The sequence below is a fragment of the Coregonus lavaretus genome (assembly GCF_964263955.1).
Source record: "Coregonus lavaretus genome assembly, chromosome: 27".
Lineage (NCBI taxonomy): Eukaryota > Metazoa > Chordata > Actinopteri > Salmoniformes > Salmonidae > Coregonus > Coregonus lavaretus.
The window spans coordinates 1,697,025-1,720,097 of record NC_140014.1 but is presented as its reverse complement, the minus strand read 5'-3'; the positions used below and the strand labels follow the sequence as shown (position 1 = coordinate 1,720,097).

The 23,073-nt window shown below is 40.9% G+C and overlaps 1 pseudogene across 1 annotated transcript in view; it reads left to right on the top strand.

Annotated features, from left to right (window-relative positions):
• LOC311102583 (tRNA (adenine(58)-N(1))-methyltransferase, mitochondrial-like) overlaps nt 1–16,547 on the top strand; it is a 30,419-nt pseudogene extending 13,872 nt beyond the window's left edge. The window contains exons 8-10 of the transcript in view: nt 15,910–15,984; nt 16,283–16,384; nt 16,483–16,547. The product of the transcript in view is annotated as a tRNA (adenine(58)-N(1))-methyltransferase, mitochondrial-like (transcript). The remainder of the gene's footprint in view (nt 1–15,909; nt 15,985–16,282; nt 16,385–16,482) is intronic.
• The last annotated feature ends 6,526 nt before the right edge of the window (nt 16,548–23,073 follow it).

Below are 23,073 nucleotides of genomic sequence, written 5' to 3'. Positions count from 1 at the left end.
TGTGCAGGCCAGTCAAGTTCTTCCATACTGATCTCGACAAACCATTTCTGTATGGACCTCGCTTTGTGCACGGGGGCATTGTCATGCTGAAACAGGAAAGGGCCTTCCCCAAACTGTTGCCACAAAGTTGGAAGCACAGAATTGTCTAGAATGTCATTGTATGCTGTAGCGTTAAGATTTCCCTTCACTGGAACTAAGGGGCCTAGCCCGAACCATGAAAAACAGCCCCAGACCATTATTCCTCCTCCACCAAACTTTACAGTTGGCACTATGCATTGGGGCATGTAGCGATCTCCTGGCATCCGCCAAACCCTGTCAGTACGTCAGAAATTTGATGTACTGACTTATTGGAAAAGTGGCATCCTATGACGGTGCCATGTTGAAAGTCACTGAGTTTCAGTAAGGCCATTCTACTGCCAATGTTTGTCTATGGAGATTGCATGGCTGTGTGCTCGATTTTATACACCTATCATGAACGGATGTGGCTGAAATAGCCAAATCCACTAATTTGAGGGGGTCTCCACATACTTTGTATATATAGTGCAAACGGTGCCCACAAACTGCATGTGCCTTGATGGATATATATATATATATATATATATATATATATATATATATATATATATATATATAATTTATTTTTATGTCATTTCAACATGGATAGTTGGGTAATATTTGGTTGAGATGTTGATCAATGAGATTACAACCTTATATTCACCCACACAAAAAGACAGCCAAAAGTTAGTTGAATATCCAGTGTGTTATTGCTATGCTTTCAACCATCTAAAAGCACAACCAAATTCCAAGGGAAAAACAATGTCTGAATTTTGGTTTTGTTGTCACCCAAATATCTCTCACTGCGGTTTCAACCATTTAAAGCTGCAATATGTAACTTTTTGGGCCACCGACCAAATTCACATAGAAATGTATATTACAGATTTGTCATTTTCATTGAAAGCAAGTCTAAGAAGCAGTAGATCTGTTCTGGGTACACTATTTTTATGCTTCCCGTTCTCAAGTTTCGTTTTTGCGTATTTTATTTTCGGTTTTGTACACAGACCTTACATGAAGTAGGTCTGAAAATGCAATATTTTTGGATATGGAAAATGTATTTCACATCGGTTTAGATGTTACAATGATTCTCTACACTATACGTGACATTAAATCGAGTTAATGAGGAAATCTACACCTTTGCAACCTGAATGGAGAATGTTTTATGTATGAACTGGTTTGGTGAGATACAGTGCCTTGCAAAAGTATTCATCCCCCTTGGCGTTCTTCCTATTTTGTTGCATTACAGCCTGTAATTTAAATGGATTTTTATTTGGATTTCATGTAATGGACATACACAAAATAGTCCAAATTGGTGAAGTGACATGAAAAAAATAACTTGTGAATAGTTATGCACGCTCAAGTTTTCTGTTTTTTTTTGGTCTTATTTCTTGTTTGTTTCACAATAAAAAAACATCTTCAAAGTTATAGGTATGTTGTATAAATCAAAGATACAAACCCCCCAAAAAATCCAATTTAATTCCAGGTTGTAAGGCAACAAAATAGGAAAATTGCCAAGGGGGGTGAATACTTTCGCAAGCACTGTAACTCGATGCATTGGAATTGAGTACCACAGTATGAGTCATAATACCTAGTGGTAAAACCGGAAATGGTTCCAATCTTTTTTTCACCATTAATTTTTCTTTCTGGGATTTTAGAACTACTTCATGTAAGGTCTGTGTTTCATTCAGGCTTACCCTGGCATAATGTTTTGATAACCGCGCAAATCTTTCTCGGAAAAGGTAACTTTTATCAATTATCACATGATATACTAATGTGGCTATCACACAGAACTACACATCCTGTAGCAAGGCACATTTCTCCATGCAAACTCATCGACAAGTAGCAATTAACGTAGCAAGTAGATATTTTTAGTTTCTTGTGTAAATAATTGATATTGTGTATTTCTCATGTGTATTCTTGTTTAGCAATTTTCAAATTACCTAGCTAGCTACCCTCGCATATTTTTATTACTATTAAATAAAAATCTGGCCTTTGTAAGCCAGAGGCGTTGCTGGAACTGTGTGATAAGGTAAACCCTGTTTGTTAGCTGCTAACAAGCTATTTTGATTAGGTCAACAATCTGTGGTTAGCTAGATAACCACCGACTGTAGTTACATGTACAACGCACATTAGCTTCCTTACAAGTAAAAAGAAAACCAGCATAGGCTAGCATAATGACTGTCACCTTTTATTATTAAGTCCTTTATGAGCTAGCCAGCTAGTTAATGTAAGCTCATGGTTTGTGTAGTCATACTTTTCATGTGGTGACATGCTAGCTAACGTTAGCCCACCAGGGCAGGGATATAGCTATTTAGGTAAATATCACCTGGTGGGCTTGCTAATTAGGCACCCTGGTTGGCTAGTTGGCTACATTAACTAATGTTTATTACTGTGGTGCAGTGGTGATTTTAGCATGTCAATCTTGGTGGGGCAAACAATTTTTATTTATTTATTTTTTAGATGCATGCCAGCAAAGCCACTACACAACACAACACTAAACAATACTTTCATTAGACTATAACGGTGACAAACGGTGCCCACAAACTGTTAGGGCCCAACACAATACCACCGCTACACATGGCTATCAGCGGAGCCTTGTCTGGCAGCGAGACAGTTCATTCAGCCTCATTACTGCCTTTAAAAAAAACATAGCTGATATGGCTGACTTGCTTAAACAAATGTGGTTTCTACTGACAATTGAGATGTACAAACTATGGATTAAGGGGATGACGAGTGGATAAGAGGCAATCCGTAATTTCGATTAAGACATTAATGAGCGCGCTAGGACGGACGTAGTCTATATAACTATTTGTTCAGCACTTTTGAAATGTACAGCGACAGAATTCAGAACATGGGCCGTTCTTACAGTATTCTCCCTGTACACCAAGTCAGAACTGTAGGATAAATAAAGGGGGCATATAACCAGACAATGAAAGCTCTTACAATATTAGTTGATGACATTTCTCTTAAACAGGCTATAGGCAACATGTGCACCACCAAGTCAGAACAGTAGGCAAAATTATGGGGGTAAAAGGGACCAAATTATTAGGCTGAGGCACATGGGCCACTAACAGCTTACTACACAACATACACTTAGTATTACTTTCTTAGCTACAGTATACATATCTCCCAGGCATATTACATCATTTATAAAGCAGCATACAATACATTTTTGGACTCACCTTGTTGTGCTGTGCTCACTTGTATAGGAAGGTGGCGTGGCGGTCCTTCGTGGGAAAATGTTGTCACCAAACTTTGTCGTCAAAGTCTGGTATTCTCTGGATTCATGGTGCTTTCAAGATGTCGTGGAAATTACCACCAGGGACACCCGAAGTCAATATTAAATGAATCATTATTTATTAACAGCAAGCTAGTCGTCTTGACTCTTGCTCTCAAGGAATGTCACGGTATACTGGTGAATGTGGTGGTGAAGTCAGGCGCAGGACACAGCGGATAAGTCAAAAGGCTTTACTTGACTCAATGACACAATACAAAAATAAATGGCCTCGAAAACACAGGAGGCGAAAACCTACGCGCAACGCGTAAAACACTAATGCACAACATATACCAAAAAGACAAACGACAGGCGGACAATAACACACAACTCCAAAACATAACACAGGGAAACTTATAGGTGACATAATCAGGACAGAATACGAAACAGGTGCACTAAGCTAGAATTGACCAAACAAACATTGAAACATCAAACGGTGGCAGCTAGTACTCCGGGGACGCCGAACGCCGAAGCCTGCCCGAACAAGGAGGAGGAGCAGCCTCGGCGGTATTCGTGACAAGGAAATTGTGAATGTCATGGATACATTAGAACTAGTAGATTTATGGAGGCTTAAATATACTGATCTAGTGAGATATACATGGCGGAGACTGAATCAAGCTAGTCGTCTTGACTTCTTTCTTATCTCATTTTCGTTGACACCAAAAGTTTAACAAGTGTTGATCAAATCAAATCAAATCAAATTGTATTGGTCACATGCACCGAATACAACAGGTGCAGACATCACAGTGAAATGCTTACTTACAGCCCTTAACCAACAGTGCATTTGTTTTTAACAAAAAAGTAAAAATAAAACAACAACAAAAAAAGTGTTGAGAAAAAAAAGAGCAGAAGTAAAAATAAAATAACAGTAGGGAGGCTATATATACAGGGGGGTACCGTTGCAGAGTCAATGTGCGGGGGCACCGGCTAGTTGAGGTAATATGTACATGTGGGTAGAGTTAAAGTGACTATGCCTAAATAATTAACAGAGTAGCAGCAGCGTAAAAAGGATGGGGTGGGGGGGGCAGTGCAAATAGTCCGGGTAGCCATGATTAGCTGTTCAGGAGTCTTATGGTTTGGGGGTAGAAGCTGTTGAGAAGTCTTTTGGACCTAGACTTGGCACTCTGGTACCGCTTGCCGTGCGGTAGCAGAGAGAACAGTCTATGACTAGGGTGGCTGGAGTCTTTTACAATTTTGAGGGCCTTCCTCTGACACCGCCTGGTATAGAGGTCCTGGATGGCAGGAAGCTTGGCCCCAGTGATGTACTGGGCCGTACGCACTACCCTCTGTAGTGCCTTGCGGTCGGAGGCCAAGCAGTTGCCATACCAGGCGGTGATGCAACCAGTCAGGATGCTCTCAATGGTGCAGCTGTAGAATTTTTTGAGGATCTGAGGACCCATGCCAAATCTTTTCAGTCTCCTGATGGGGAATAGGCTTTGTCGTGCCCTCTTCACGACTGTCTTGGTGTGTTTGGACCATGATAGTTCGTTGGTGATGTGGACACCAAGGAACTTGAAGCTCTCAACCTGTTCCACTACAGCCCCGTCGATGAGAATGGGGGCGTGCTCAGTCCTCTTTTTTTCCCTGTAGTCCACAATCATCTCCTTTGTCTTGGTCACGTTGAGGGAGAGGTTGTTGTCCTGGCACCACACGGCCAGGTCTCTGACCTCCTCCCTATAGGCTGTCTCATCGTTGTCGGTGATCAGGCCTACCACTGTTGTGTCATCGGCAAACTTAATGATGGTGTTGGAGTCGTGCCTGGCCATGCAGTCATGGGTGAACAGAGAGTACAGGAGGGGACTGAGCACGCACCCCTGAGGGGCCCCCGTGTTGAGGATCAGTGTGGCAGATGTGTTGTTACCTACCCTTACCACCTGGGGGCTGCCCGTCAGGAAGTCCAGGATCCAGTTGCAGAGGGAGGTGTTTAGTCCCAGGATCCTTAGCTTAGTGATGAGCTTAGAGGGCACTATGGTGTTGAATGCTGAGCTGTAGTCAATGAATAGCATTCTCACGTAGGTGTTCCTCTTGTCCAGGTGGGAAAGGGCAGTGTGGAGTGCAATAGAGATTGCATCATCTTTGGATCTGTTGGGGCGGTATGCAAATTGGAGTGGGTCTAGGGTTTCTGGGATAATGCTGTTGATGTGAGCCATGACCAGCCTTTCAAAGCCCTTCATGGCTACAGACGTCAGTGCTACGGGTCGGTAGTCATTTAGGCAGGTTATCTTAGAGTCCTTGGGCACGGGGACTATGGTGGTCTGCTTGAAACATGTTGGTATTACAGACTCAGTCAGGGACATGTTGAAAATGTCAGTGAAGACACTTGCCAGTTGGTCAGCACATGCTCGGAGTACACGTCCTGGTAATCCGTCTGGCCCTGCGGCCTTGTGAATGTTGACCTGCTTAAAAGTCTTGATAGGGGACATAATGCGGTCGGACCATCATATAATTGGCATATACATTACTCTTACTGAGTTTCCACGTGGGCGAGGATATTGGAAATTTCATCAAAGCCTATTGGATGCTAATTTATTTTTAACTAGGACAAAGGAATTTATAACTGACTTCTTCAGACAGAACATAGGTACATCAAATCCCCTTATCGTATGGGACACCTTTAAATGTGCCTTTAGAGGCCATGCAATTCAGTACTCATCTCGAAAACAAAAGCAATTTAGGTCAAAAGAGTTTATACTAACAAAGGAAATAGAAAGTCTAACAGAACAGATAGATGGCAATAAAAACTGTAACATAGAGGCTCAGAATAAATTAGAGAAAAACAAAAAGAAATTGAGAAACTTATTCAAGAAAGATCAAGTGCAATATATTATAAAATAAAGCAAACTGGATGGAATATGGTGAAAAATGCACCAAATTCTTTTTTAATCTTCAACATAGGAATGCTACCAAAAATAATTTAATGAAACTGGTTACAATTGACACCCATGATTCACCAAATTATATTTTGAAGGAGGAAACAAAGTACTTTAAGCATTTGTTTTCGTTTCAGACGCCTCCATCTCCTCTAACTGAAGCTAATTGTAGAGATTTTTTTTCTATGGATAATGTAAAATTAACAGCCATACAGAAAGACTCATGTGAAGGTGAAATTACAGAGAAGGAACTTCTGGATGCAATTAAAGACTTTAAGTCCGGGAAAACTCCAGGGTTGGATGGCATACATTTTTACATTAAAAAATTTTTTTTAGTCATTTAGTAGGCGCTCTTATCCCGAGCGACTTACAGTTAGTGAGTGCATACATTATTTTATTTTTTCATACTGGCCCCCCGTGGGAATCGAACCCACAACCCTGGCGTTGCAAACGCCATGCTCTACCAACTGACCTACATCCCTGCCGGCCATTCCCTCCCCTACCCTGGACGACGCTGGGCCAATTGTGCGCCACCCCATAGGTCTACCAGTCGAGGTATACCAAACCTTTTTTTATATACTAAGAGGACCGTTATTATCATGTTTTAACCACTCCTATGTAAATGGTAGATTATCTGACACTCAAGAAGAAGTTCTGACCTCATTATTACTGAAACAGGATACAAGTGGAAAATATAAAGATCCATTCCATTAAAAAAATTGGAGGCCCCTTACACTTCAGTGTTGTGATGCAAAAATTCTAGCAAAATGTATAGCGCATAGAATAAAAAATGTATTGTCAGATATTATTCATTCTAATCAGACAGGTTTTTTTACATGGATGATACATTGGAGATAATATAAAGCAAGTATTGGAAACAACAGAACACTATGGAAAATCTGGGAAACCAGGCCTGCTATTCATAGCAGACTTCGAAAAGGCATTTGATAAAGTACGACTGGGGTTTATATATAGATGCCTGGAGCATTTCAATTTGGAGAATCTCTTATAAAATGGGTCAAAACCATGTATAATAACCCTAGGTGTAAAATAGTAAATAATGGCTATTTCTCCGAAAGTTTTAAACTGTCAAGAGGAGTGAAACAAGGTTGTCCACTATCGGCATATCTATTTATTTTGGCCATCGAGATGTTAGCTATTAAAATCAGATCCAACAATAATATCAGGGGATTAGATATCCAGGGCTTAAAAACAAAGGTGTAATTGTACGCTGAAGATTCATGTTTTCTTTTAAATACACAACTAGAATCCCTCCACAGCCTCATAGAGGATCTGGATACATTTTCTTACCTCTCTGGATTACAACCAAATTATGACAAATGTACTATATTACGTATTGGATCACTAAAAAATAACAAATGTACATTACCATGTAGTTTACCAATAAAATGGTCTGATGGTGATGTGGATATACTCGGAATACATATCCCAAAGGAAATAAATGATCTCACTTCAATAAATTTTAATAGAAAGTTAGCAAAAATATTAACTCTTTAGTATTATCCCAGTTTACCTATTTGCTTATGGTCTTGCCTATGCCTAGCGAACAGTTTTTTAAATTATATGAGAAAATAAATATTCAATTTTATTTGGAATGGCAAGCCAGACAAAATTAAACGGGCCTATTTATATAATGAATATGAATTTGGAGGACAGAAATTATTAAATATTAAAGCATTAGACCTATCACTAAAACCTTCAGTCATACAAAAGTTATACTTAAATCCGAACTGGTTCTCTAGCAAATTAGTAAGATTGTCTCACCCAATGTTCAAGAATGGCCTTTTTCCCTTTATTCAGATTACAACCACTCACTTTCAGTTATTTGAAAAGAAAATAATCTCCCAAATATCACTATTTCTAAAACAAGCCATAGAAAGTTGGTTGTAATTTCAATTTAATCCTCCAGAAACGACAGAACAAATAATGCAACAAATATTGTGGTTAAACTCAAATATACTAATTGACAAAAAAACAAAAAAAACATTTGACAAAATGTTTAAAAAAGGTATATTCTTCGTAAATATATATATATATATATATATATATATATATATATATATATATATATATATATATATATTTCCAATGTAAATGATATCATCGGTAGGACTGGTGGAGTTATCTCGCACATGCAGCTAACAAAAACATATGGAAATGTCTGCTCTACCCAAAATTACAACCAAATAATTGCAGCCTTACCACAAAAATGGAAGAGGAAAGTGGAAGGGGGAGAAAGTAAGGAACTTGTCTGTCGGCTTTGCATTAAAGAACATAATTGTTTAAGGAAAACAGTGATAAATAAAAAAGTATCCATTTCATTTAAGATTGACAGCCGACCCATATAGATTGCAAATAGTTGGGAAGAGATTTTTGACGTACCGATCCCATGGCATAGTGTTTATGAACTGATACGCAAAACGACACCGGATTCAAAACATAGAATCTTTCAATTGAAATTATTATATAAAATCTTGCTACCAATAGAATGTTATTTATATGGGGGATACAATTTTCCCAGCTCTGCATATTTTGCTGCGAAGAGACAGAATCATTAGATCATTTGTTTTGGTACTGTACATTTGTAGCTTGTTTTTGAACACAGGTCCAGGAATGGCTAAAGGATTGCAATATTTACCTGGAGCTAACATTGCAGATAGCATTACTGGGTGATCTGAAAACTCATAGTCAATCGATCAATAATATAATAATACTTTTAGCAAAAATGTTTATTTTCAATTCACAATCTGTAGAAACAATGAGAATAGAAAGGTTCAGAACTTTTGTAAGACATCACAGTACAGTTGAAATATATATGGCAAATATAAATCCGATATGGATGGTGCTAAGTGATAGATGGGAGGTGTTGAATGGAATTGAAGGATGGGACTAATAACAACTAACAACAAATAATAACAAGATAACTGATAATGTAAGCATACTGTGTCCATAATAAGTATATAGGTTGTAGGTTGGGAGCTTTTGTGAAAGAGCACAGTTAGAAAGATATGGCATATAGAAGCAAACCGGATGGACATCATGAAAATGTTTGGAGAGGTTGAGAGTAGAAGTTCAGGAGAAAAAACAAACAAAATATAATTATAGTAAAATTGACTGTGTCCATAAAATGTAGATAGTAAGTATAAGCTGGAAGTAGAGGCCTAAGCATTGTTGTTCACTAGTTTACTCCAAGTAGGGAAAGAGTGTCGGGGTTGGAAAGTAATAAAGGGGAATATATATATATTTTTTAATATGTATGTGTATGTCTGTATGTATGTATGTATGTATGTCTGTATGTATGTATGTATGTATGTATGTATGTATGTATGTATGTATGTATGTATGTATGTATGTATGTATGTATGTATGTATGTATGTATGTATGTATGTATGTATGTATGTATGTATGTATGTATGTATGTACAGTGGGGAGAACAAGTATTTGATACACTGCCGATTTTGCAGGTTTTCCTACTTACAAAGCATGTAGAGGTCTGTAATTTTTATCATAGGTACACTTCGACTGTGAGAGACGGAATCTAAAACAAAAATCCAGAAAATCACATTGTATGATTTTTAAGTAATGGATTTGCATTTTATTGCATGACATAAGTATTTGATACATCAGAAAAGCAGAACTTAATATTTGGTACAGAAACCTTTGTTTGCAATTACAGAGATTATACGTTTCCTGTAGGTCTTGACCAGGTTTGCACACACTGCAGCAGGGATTTTGGCCCACTCCTCCATACAGACCTTCTCCAGATCCTTCAGGTTTCGGGGCTGTCGCTGGGCAATACGGACTTTCAGCTCCCTCCAAAGATGTTCTATTGGGTTCAGGTCTGGAGACTGGCTAGGCCACTCCAGGACCTTGAGATGCTTCTTACGGAGCCACTCCTTAGTTGCCCTGGCTGTGTGTTTCGGGTTGTTGTCATGCTGGAAGACCCAGCCACGACCCATCTTCAATGCTCTTACTGAGGGAAGGAGGTTGTTGGCCAAGATCTCGCAATACATGGCACCATCCATCCTCCCCTCAATACGGTGCAGTCGTCCTGTCCCCTTTGCAGAAAAGCATCCCCAAAGAATGATGTTTCCACCTCCATGCTTCACGGTTGGGATGGTGTTCTTGGGGTTGTACTCATCCTTCTTCTTCCTCCAAACACGGCCAGTGGAGTTTAGACCAAAAAGCACTATTTTTGTCTCATCAGACCACATTACCTTTTCCCATTCCACCTCTGGATCATCCAGATGGTCATTGGCAAACTTCAGACGGGCCTGGACATGCGCTGGCTTGAGCAGGCGGACCTTGCGTGCGCTGCAGGATTTTAATCCATGACGGCGTAGTGTGTTACTAATGGTTTTCTTTGAGACTGTGGTCCCAGCTCTCTTCATGTCATTGACCAGGTCCTGCCGTGTAGTTCTGGGCTGATCCCTCACCTTCCACATGATCATTGATGCCCCACGAGGTGAGATCTTGCATGGAGCCCCAGACCGAGGGTGATTGACGGTCATCTTGAACTTCTTCCATTTTCTAATAATTGCGCCAACAGTTGTTGCCTTCTCACCAAGCTGCTTTCCTATTGTCCTGTAGCCCATCCCAGCCTTGTGCAGGTGTACAATTGTATCCCTGATGTCCTTACACAGCTCTCTGGTCTTGGCCATTGTGGAGAGGTTGGAGTCTGTTTGATTGAGTGTGTGGACAGGTGTCTTTTATACAGGTAACGAGTTCAAACAGGTGCAGTTAATACAGGTAATGAGTGGAGAACAGGAGGGCTTCTTAAAGAAAAACTAACAGGTCTGTGAGAGCCAGAATTCTTACTGGTTGGTAGGTGATCAAATACTTATGTCATGCAATAAAATGCAAATTAATTACTTAAAAATCATACAATGTGATTTTCTGGATTTTTGTTTTAGATTCCGTCTCTCACAGTTGAAGTGTACCTATGCAAAAAAATTACAGACCTCTACATGCTTTGTAAGTAGGAAAACCTGCAAAATCGGCAGTGTATCAAATACTTGTTCTCCCCACTGTATCTATGTATGTGTGTACGTATGTGTGTATGTGTGTGTACAGTGAGGGAAAAAAGTATTTGATCCCCTGCTGATTTTGTACGTTTGCCCACTGACAAAGACATGATCAGTCTATAATTTTAATGTTAGGTTTATTTGAACAGTGAGAGACAGAATAACAACAAAAAAATCCAGAAAAACGCATGTCAAAAATGTTATAAATTGATTTGCATTTTAATGAGGGAAATAAGTATTTGACCCCTCTGCAAAACATGACTTAGTACTTGGTGGCAAAACCCTTGTTGGAAATCACAGAGGTCAGACGTTTCTTGTAGTTGGCCACCAGGTTTGCACACATCTCAGGAGGGATTTTGTCCCACTCCTCTTTGCAGATCTTCTCCAAGTCATTAAGGTTTCGAGGCTGACGTTTGGCAACTCAAACCTTCAAATCCCTCCACAGATTTTCTTTGGGATTAAGGTCTGGAGACTGGCTAGGCCACTCCAGGACCTTAATGTGCTTCTTCTTGAGCCACTCCTTTGTTGCCTTGGCCGTGTGTTTTGGGTCATTGTCATGCTGGAATACCCATCCACAACCCATTTTCAATGCCCTGGCTGAGGGAAGGACGTTCTCACCCAAGATTTGACGGTACATGGCCCCGTCCATCGTCCCTTTGATGCGGTGAAGTTGTCCTGTCACCTTAGCAGAAAAACACCCCCAAAGCATAATGTTTCCACCTCCATGTTTGACGGTGGGGATGGTGTTCTTGGGGTCATAGGCACCATTCCTCCTCCTCCAAACACGGCGAGTTGAGTTGATGCCAAAAAGCTCTATTTTTGTCTCATCAGACCACATTACCTTTTCCCATTCCACCTCTGGATCATCCAGATGGTCATTGGCAAACTTCAGACGGGCCTGGACATGCGCTGGCTTGAGCAGGCGGACCTTGCGCGCGCTGCAGGATTTTAATCCATGACGGCGTAGTGTGTTACTAATGGTTTTCTTTGAGACTGTGGTCCCAGCTCTCTTCATGTCATTGACCAGGTCCTGCCGTGTAGTTCTGGGCTGATCCCTCACCTTCCACATGATCATTGATGCCCCACGAGGTGAGATCTTATATGGAGCCCCAGACCGAGGGTGATTGACCGTCATCTTGAACTTCTTCCATTTTCTAATAATTGCGCCAACAGTTGTTGCCTTCTCACCAAGCTGCTTGCCTATTGTCCTGTAGCCCATCCCAGCCTTGTGCAGGTCTACAATTGTATCCCTGATGTCCTTACACAGCTCTCTGGTCTTGGCCATTGTGGAGAGGTTGGAGTCTGTTTGATTGAGTGTGTGGACAGGTGTCTTTTATACAGGTAACGTGTTCAAACAGGTGCAGTTAATACAGGTAATGAGTGGAGAACAGGAGGGCTTCTTAAAGAAAAACTAACAGGTCTGTGAGAGCCAGAATTCTTACTGGTTGGTAGGTGATCAAATACTTATGTCATGCAATAAAATGCAAATTCATTACGTAAAAATCATACAGTGTGATTTTCTGGATTTTTGTTTTAGATTCCGTCTCTCATAGTTGAAGTGTACCTATGATAAAAATGACAGACCTCTACATGCTTTGTAAGTAGGAAAACCTGCAAAATCGGCAGTGTATCAAATACTTGTTCTCCCACTGTATGCATGTATGTGTGTACGTATGTGTGTATGTGTGTGTACAGTGAGGGAAAAAAGTTTTTGATCCCCTGCTGATTTTGTACGTTTGCCCACTGACAAAGACATGATCAGTCTATAATTTTTTTATGTTAGGTTTATTTGAACAGTGAGAGACAGAATAACAACAAAAAAATCCAGAAAAACCCATGTCAAGAAAGCACATATACATGCCCGTCTTAAGTTTGCCAATGAACATCTGAATGATTCAGAGGAGAAATGGGTGAAAGTGTTGTGGTCAGATGAGACCAAAATCGAGCTCTTTGACATCAACTCAACTCGCCGTGTTTGGAGGAGGAGGAATGCTGTCTATGACCCCAAGAACACCATCCCCACCGTCAAACATGGAGGTGGAAACATTATGCTTTGGGGGTGTTTTTCTGCTAAGGGGACAGGACAACTTCATCAAAGGGACAATGGACTGGGCCATGTACCGTCAAATCTTGGGTGAGAACCTCCTTCCCTCAGCCAGGGCATTGAAAATGGGTCGTGGATGGGTATTCCAACATGACAATGACCCAAAACACACGGCCAAGGCAACAAAGGAGTGGCTCAAGAAGAAGCACATTAGGTCCTGGAGTGGCCTAGCCAGTCTCCAGACCTTAATCCCATAGAAAATCTGTGGAGGGATTTGAAGGTTTGAGTTGCCAAACGTCAGCCTCGAAACCTTAATGACTTGGAGAAGATCTGCAAAGAGGAGTGGGACAAAATCCCTCCTGAGATGTGTGCAAACCTGGTGGCCAACTACAAGAAACATCTGACCTCTGTGATTGCCAACAAGGGTTTTGCCACCAAGTACTAAGTCATGTTTTGCAGAGGGGTCAAATACTTATTTCCCTCATTAAAATGCAAATCAATTTATAACATTTTTGACATGCGTTTTTCTGGATTTTTTTGTTGTTATTCTGTCTCTCACTGTTCAAATAAACTTACCATTAAAATTATAGACTGATCATGTCTTTGTCAGTGGGCAAATGTACAAAATCAGCAGGGTATCAAATACTTTTTTCCCTCACTGTATGTGTATATATGTATATATATTTATATATGTATATGTATGTGTATGTATATATATATATATACAAACATGGGGGATTGGAAGTGAGACAGACAATTACATTGATGGAAGTTACAATCTATCTGCAATATTGAGCTGATCTACCCCCAGAAAAATAAATAAATAACAGCAAGCTGGAGAGGTTACAGTCAAACTTAGATGCATAAAGCACTGGTCTGAAGTGAGCTCTGTCGGGGCAGTGCCGTTAGATCTCTTATATACTGCTTACACAGACAAGTTACAAAGGCATGGTTCATAGGGTTGGTTCCTACATGTGTCTGGCACCGTCTCCTATCTTAACTTATTGAACATATTCTGGCTGTTCTGCTAGATGGTCCGAAAGAGGGGGTGATGACGCCCCCCCCCCCCCCCCATATCTTTACCAAGCACAGGAAGGAACCAAGGATTAGTTATGACACGAAAGACAAGATGAACATTTTCAAGGCTGTCTCTTAACAGGATAACATTTCCTTCACATTCCCTCCTCTTATCACTCTTGTGATAATAATTGTTACATTTTAACAAAATGTTCATTCTGGGTTATACAATCTAATTAGTATGTTAATACTATCATCATAATACAGGTTATACTTCTGTTAACAGCAGTGAATTTATCAAAAATACACACACATACACAGCATGCTCATAACACAATTAGGTAAACTAAGCAAAAAACACACGCTGCAGCCCATTTGGCAATTTGGGATCCCCAACTTCAAACAGGGATTCCAACCAAGTTGCAAGCGTCCACTCTGGTTGTGGGGAATTATTATTAGCAACAGCGGCAATATATTTGGCGAGATCAGTCATATTAGAAGAGTGATCTGGGACAAAAGTACAACATTCATTGCACAAGTGCCCCCTTGACCTGCCAAAAGATAGTCAAGAGCCTCTCTGTTTTGCAGAGCCAATTTACGCAATTCTTTTAGCATTGCCAATTCTCCGTACTTTTCTAGAGATCTCCCGAATTTGGTCTAGGGCACATTCAACTCCATACCCAGGGAAAAAAACACCAAAGAATCTGGCATTTTTCTTATCAATGCTATATTAAAGTTCACCACTTAACCGGACCCAACCCAAGGCCCAGCAGGACTCGCCTTCCATGATGACCATCAACTTCTGGGACACTCCAGGCTTGCGTTGGTCCCTTTGGCTCAGGACTCCTTCTACTTTGCCTCCAGCCACAATTACATTTGCACATAAATCATTCCATCTAACCCATAACATATTAATTGCTCCACTTATATAGTTATAAACATACAAAAAAATTGCTCAAGTCAATTAGCCAGTTACAAAAAATTTGTCTGTTTCCAACAATCCCTCATCTGGAACAATGATCACTTACATGTTCCACACCACCTAGAAACCATATTGACTTTCACAGGGAAGAGAGCAAACACATGTTATAACAGTTTCACACCAACCTTGATAAGAATGAGATTGGGGCAAGGCTAGCCCAAGCCACAATCTAGTGGCTCTCCTCACATTTTAGGGGCATCGCTCTGTCTCTAGAAGCCTCGCCCTTCCAAGTCATAATTAGAACGATTGATAACTTATCCAACCCAAATTTAGAATGACAGTCCTCAGTGTAAAAAACAAACAAAAAAAAGGTATTTCAGATGGGCGGACCGGAAACCCAGTGACAACACTCGGGTCTGCAGCTGCCATTTTCCGGTGGGAAAGAGAAATGTCCCTTTATTTATCAGAAAAGGTAGCTCATCCACCAGAGGAAGATAAAGACTGTTGATTGGGAAACAAGAACAAACAATGAGGCATGAGGATTGGGTGTTGAGGGACCACTTGTCACATGGTCCAAGGTGGGTTTATGTTATGATAAACAATGATTTATTTTGTCCAGATAAAGATGGTGATACAGCATAGAAAAGACCCACCACTAACCAAACGTCTCTTTGTTTTCCAGTCCAACAGGAGTGCATCCCTCAGACCATCCGGTGCCTGGACATCCTGTGCAAGTGTGATAACATCCTGTGCCAGTGTGATCTGAGCGCAGGCGTCCAGTTGTAGAGACTACAGCAGATCGAGCCTGTGGACAGACAGGTCAGTAAATCGTCAAATGTGATACAATATTATGTACAACAATTAATTTGAAGATATGTGTTTGTCATGTTTGAGTATGGTTATCATGACTTAAGATTGAGTGTTGACGGAGAACTTGTCACATTGTCCAAGGTGGGTTTGTGTTATGATAAACAATGCATTTTCTGTCCAGATAAAGGTGGTGATACAGCATTGAAAAAGACCCACCACCGACCAAATGTTTCTTTGTTTTCCAGTCCAACAGGAGTGCATCCCTCAGGCCATCTGGTGCCTGGACATCCAGTGCCAGTGTGATCCGGTTGTGGAGACTACAGCACATCGAGCCTGTGGACGGACAGGTAAATAACTCAGCAAATATGATACAAAATTGTGTAAAACATTGAATTTGTAGATGCATCGGAACTTTGACTTTATGTCCCCTTTTCCTCATGTTTAGACATGAGGCATGACATGAGGAACACGAGGAATGCCACCCACAGCAAGGAGATCTGCTGGAAGTGATGTAATCTCTCTCTCTCACTCTGGGGGTAAGATAATTTATACATCACAGATATACATTCCCACTGTTCCCATGATAAAATGCAATGTAAATTGCATTGTACAACTGAATGAAACTGAGGAGATGCACTCAGACCAGCCTTTGTGATTGAATTTACTTTAACTACATTATTTTAGTTGGCTGCTTTGAGCAAAACTTGAATGTAATATAACCTATTCTAGGAGCCTATTGTTTGTGTATTCACTTGTTTTTCAACAATACCAGGTACAGGCAGGGATCACTGGGGCCTTCAGGAAGTAAGGCACAGTGGGTACAAAATAATTTGAACATCACAGATATAAATTCCCACTGTGCCCATGATAAAGTAAGGATGGTCTTCACAGGGGCTGTAAGACCCTCCCTCCTTGATATAGAAATCATTCGACTTCACTGCCTCTTCAATGATAAGGTCCCTTGAACCATAGGGACACTTGACCTCCACCACTGCTGTGGTGCCCACCAGACCATCAGGTGAGGCACCCAGGATCCCAGACCCCGTGACCCAAAGCCCTGATTCCTGCACATCCATCCTTGTAGCCATTTTGAATGCCTTGATGCCCTCCTCTTCATTATCTGTGACCCACTTTACAGACAACACCCCATCCAATGACTGTGATCTGAGGACCTTCTTAGCAGCGATGGAGTAATGCGCTTGGCCCTAACCACTGCTCCAAAATTGCTGGCCGTCAACCTCCCTCTCCTCATGGTGTGCCAGTTGGCGTTGGTGCACTGCCCAATTGATCCACCAACAGCGCCATGCCAGCCAGGATGTTTCATGCCCCAGGTGCTCTTGTTTTTTAACAATGTCGGGTACAGACAAGGATGACAGGAAGGGTAGCAGTTGTTCTGTCTCACGTTCAAGGAGCCATGCCATTCCACGGAACCTGCCCCAGACACAAGATCCTCCTCTGTGGGCTCTCGGGACAGAGGGTTGTAGTCTTCAACCAGGTACAGGTCATCCACTAACTGCACCTGGTTGGGCATGGCTGGCTTCCTCCACTCGCATTCCACATCCGTACGGCTGATATTGTGAACTACCAAAATAGGCTGCATGGCTTCACTTTTGAGATCCACTGAGGCATTTGCATGTGGTAAAGAGAATCCCCTGGTCACCTATAGAGACCTGCCAAGAGGAAGGATGTTAAGTGCCACAAGGCGTTCAATGCATGAGTTTGAACACCTTGAAATCCATTCGCTGTAAGAAATATGCTATATAAATAAAGTTTGATTTGACTTATGACATTATAGCTGTAGAAGATTTAATAAACTGTAATTTTCATGAGGACAAGTGCAGTTTTTCCATAAACTTTTTCATTGATAACTTGGGATTTTATCACTTGACATATCAATCATATAATGGGAAGGATCCTATAAATCAAGACTGTGAATGCATGTACCACTCCGAATAAATAGATACTCTGCCTTTGAAGATTTGTCTCTGGTCATGCAACTACAATACAGGCTGGATGTCTAAACAAAGTCAATTCTGGATGTCAATAGATTTTATTTCATTCTCATCAATGACAACATTCTAGAACTGAGTTATCACTCATCGAAGTCTGGTATCCGGGGTAATATGGTCAATGGTTATATAATGATTAAGTGGCTCTTTCCTTGTAGAATGTTGACAGCTGTAAATAACACATTGTATTTCTAAGATACTCAAACTTAACTTAATAGCTACACTCACTGACACAGGATAAACTTTCTCCCTCATGCTGGCCCTGACCAAACCAGTAAGTTGACCCTCACTATAGCTGCACTTCTCCACATGACCAGACTTATAGTGGTCTTCTCCCCTTTTAATGGTAATGTACTCATCCTTGAGGTCTGAAATAGACACCAACGTCGACATACTGTACAAACAATTACCTAGGCTAAGTAATACAAAATAAAAAAGGTATCTACTGCTCTGCTAACTAGCTAGCTAAAGTGTAGTCAGTGACTAGCTAAGACAGAGAAAGTAAATCGAAGCGAATATATTGATAAAACTTCCCTTGCCCGAGAGAGAATTACACGGTTATCAAAACGTCACACCAAGGTAAGTCTACACCAAACACACACTTAATTTTAAGTGTTTCTAAAATTCACGATGTGAAAAATGAATGGCGGAAAAACGATTGGAACCATTTCTGTGTTTTTATGGGTATTATGACGCATCCACTGTGGCGTACAATATGACGATACTAGTGCTTATTTCAAAGAGTGCTCCATAAGCCAAGCATCAGTGGGCAGAGCTAGGCATGTTGCACTGGGACACGTTTTAATATGGTGAAAAGCCTCTAAATTTACAATGGACCCGCCGTGGTTCTGTGTAGCCTAGTTATGATAATATATTTGAGACCAGTGTATTGCAGTTAATTTAGTCTTTGACTTAATAAGTAAAATATATTTGAGTAGTAAACAGGGAAACAACAACGAGTCCCAGACAGTTTCGGAATAGAACATACCAGAAGGGGGCATCGTTTACTAGGCTACCTAAATTATTGGGATCATATGGTTATCACCAGTGTTTGGAATACATTGAGCTCGTTGACAAAACAGACCATGGGACGGATGCCTTTTCCCACGGAACTAAAATATTATATTGGAGACAGGGTTATAACAGTGAATGTAATCTATTAGTTTACTGTTATAGTATTTCAAAATAGAGGCCATATAACAGCCAGGGAAACAAATTGTTCTCACTTTATGATAGAACATTCTGATTTTTCTGCCTGACTGTGGCACTCTTTACCTGAAATGTTAAGATTTTCTTGTGATCACAACAAAACTACTTATTTTGCTCAAATAGAGATATAATTAAATTGTGTTTTCTTTGAAAAGATGGGCCTGGCTAAGAATAGAACATTCCGTTTTCTGCCTGAGTCCCAAAGGGCACCCTAATGGATCCAGAGCTGTATATGTTAATTATGGATTTTACTACTGCTTACTACTTACTACTGCAACAACTTGTGTCAATTATTTGCGCTTGTATAGAATACCCTTTTTTTTAATCTTTTTTTTTTACTAATGACTCAAAGGTGTGTGACCATTAACATTGGCTGCATATCCATGATCCTTCTCCCAAAGTGTAGACTTGCACATTTGTCTCATCTCAGGGATTTAACAATGGTGTAAAGTAGCTCAAGCCAATGCTTACACCTATCCAATGCTTGGATATCCATGAGGAGAGGGATGGACAATTGGTATGCAGCCATTGATTTCAAGTGGCTTCATCAACAGATGGAATGTGACCCAAATGGCACCGTATTCCCTATACATAGTGCACACATTTTGACCAGGGACAATAGTGTCTGTTAAAAAGTAGTGCATTATACAGGGAAAAGTTATCGGGAATATGGTGCCCCATAACTGATAACTGACTAAATCAAATGCTTTAAATATTGAAAAAAATCTGGCTACAGACAAAAACAACATAACACAATTTGAAGTCATATGGGGCAGAGTCTTCCAAGCACTAGAAACAACATTAGGTGTGGATAAGGTGGGAACATGTGGGTCTGAGCAAATGTGATGTCATTAATGTTTGTGGAAATGTATGTAAATGTTAAGTTGTCCATTGCTTTTGTCTATGTATGTTTTTGTTTATTGTTTAAAAAAATAGTTAAAAAATAAAAAAGGAGTAACTGATAACTGACTAAATACCTCAGCCTTAGGAAACCATTGGGCAAAGAAGTCACACCAGTTTGCACAAATCTTTATTTGACTTGCTGTAATACAGAGATACAGACCGTATAAAAGCATACATTCACTGAAAATGAAACCATAGTCTTCCTTTATTCCCCATTTCAATAAGGAAAGAGCAATATCAGTATTAATGGCAAGCAGGCTCAGACAATATCCATAATGACTATAGAGATGGTACTAAAACTTCAAGACCCTATGGTCAAATGGGTTTTCATAAAGACGTCATGGTAAGTAATGGAATCCAAGTTTCTGTGTGTGTGAGGAGTCAGTGACTTGAGGGAGAGAAAGAGGACAGGTGGGGATGGGCCAGGCACATCCAGGTGTCAGGCCAGGGTGTCCTCAGTCACGGTCCAAGAGCCTCAGGTCCTCCGGAACGGGAGACAGAGAAAGATGAAGGTTAGTGAGAGCTTCTCTAAGACCATAGTACACCACATTCACTGGGTGTAGAGAATAATCAATAGTGTTGCTGTGGACAATGGATAATCTGACTAACACACACACACACACACACCTGTTTGACCTCACTGTAATATTGTTACTTTTCTGAGTGAATTCAGATAGTGTTCAATGTCCTGTGTTTGTGTTAACCATGGCAGTCAACATGTTAAAATAAAGAGATGTGCAGAAAGATAATCCAGCCAGATCACCTGTGATACAAGTCAGTATTTGACATCATCCATGTCTGAGGACGTCGGGAGATGACATGGAAACCGGCCACTAGGGCCAACAGTGAGTGCTGTTAAGTTCAAGTAGGTTCTGGTTTTACGATGGGGATGGCATATGGGCATAAGCATCTACCTCAGGTTTCAAATTCAAATCCAGCGTTAGAATGTTGTTTTTGAGATTTTTCTTTTAAGCCTATCCCAAACTTTAACCCTTACCTAAACCATTCATTAATGCCTAACCTTAAGATTTCAGAGTTAATGCCTAAACTTAAGCCTAACCTTTAAAATTCTGAGTTAATGCCTAAACTTAACCTTAAACACTCAACTTCGAAATTGGATGTTTGAGAAACATGGATGAAAGTCTAATTCTGAATCGAGACTGTGAGAGCTAGTTGCAGCAATCAGCCTCTGTGTCTGTGGATCCTTTCCCCTAAATTTATTTTTCATGTCAGCCAGGCCCATCTTTTCAAGGAAACACAATTTATTTCAATCTCTAGTTGAGTAAAATAAGGAGTCTATTGCTTCAGTCCTAGTTTTGTTTTCACTTCTTGTTACCTTTGAAATAACCAACAACCATGGAAAACCACAAGGAGAATAAGGTGAGGAAACAGTCCATGTCAGCCAGGCCCATATTTTTAAAGAAACACCATTTATTTCAATGTCTAGTTGAGTAAAATCAGTACACTGAACAAAAATATAAATGCAACATGCAACAATTTCAAAGATTTTACTGAGTTACAGTTCATATAAGGAAATCAGTCATTTTAAATGAATTCATTAGGCCGTAATCTATGGATTTCACATGACTGGGAATACATATATGCATCTGTTGGTCACAGATACCTTTAAAAAAAAAGGTAGATGCATGGATCAGAAAACCAGTCAGTATCTGGTGTGACCACAATTTGCCTCATGCAGCGCGACACATCTCCTTCGCATAGAGTTGATCAGGCTGTTGATTGTGGCCTCTTCAATGGCTGTGCGAAGTTGCTGAATATTGGCGGGAACTGGAACACGCTGTCATACACGTCAATCCAGAGCATCCCAAACATGCTCTATGGGTTACATGTCTGGTGAGTATGCAGGCCATGGAAGAACTGGGACATTTTCAGCTTCCACGAATTGTGTACAGATTGCAACATGGGGTTGTGCATTATCACGCTGAAACATGATGTGATGGCAACGGATGAATGGCACGACAATGGGCCTCAGGATCTCGTCATGGTAAACAACATTCGGAGAGTACGACCCTGCCTTACACAGGAAGCGGCACAGGTCCTAATCCAGGCACTTGTCATCTCCCGTCTGGATTACTGCAACTCGCTGTTGGCTGGGCTCCCTGCCTGTGCCATTAAACCCCTACAACTCATCCAGAATGCCGCAGCCCGTCTGGTGTTCAACCTTCCCAAGTTATCTCACGTCACCCCGCTCCTCCGCACACTCCACTGGCTTCCAGTTGAAGCTTGCATCTGCTACAAGACCATGGTGCTTTCCTACGGAGCTGTGAGGGGAATGGCACCTCCGTACCTTCAGGCTCTGATCAGTCCCTACACCCAAACGAGGGCATTGCGTTCATCCACCTCTGGCCTGCTGGCCCCCCTACCTCTGTGGAAGCACAGTTCCCGCTCAGCCCAGTCAAAACTGTTCGCTGCTCTGGCACCCCAATGGTGGAACAAGCTCCCTCACGACGCCAAGACAGCGGAGTCACTCACCACCTTCCGGAGACACTTGAAACCCCACCTCTTTAAGGAATACCTGGGATAGGATAAAGTAATCCTTCTACCCCCCCCCTTAGCCCCCCCCCCCCAAAAAAAAAAAAAAAACATATTGTAAAGTGGTTATCCCACTGGCTATAAGGTGAATGCACCAATTTGTAAGTCACTCTGGATAAGAGCGTCTGCTAAATGACGTAAATGTAAATGGTATCTCTGTGCATTGATATTGCCATCGATAAAATGCAGTTTGTTCGTAGCTTATGCCTGCCCATACCATAACCCCACCACCACCATGGGGCACTCTGTTCACAACGTTGTCATCAGAAACCTGCTCGCCCACATGATGCCATAAACGCTGTCTGCCATCTGCCCGGTATAGTTATAACTGGGATTCATCCGTGAAGAGCACACTTCTCCAG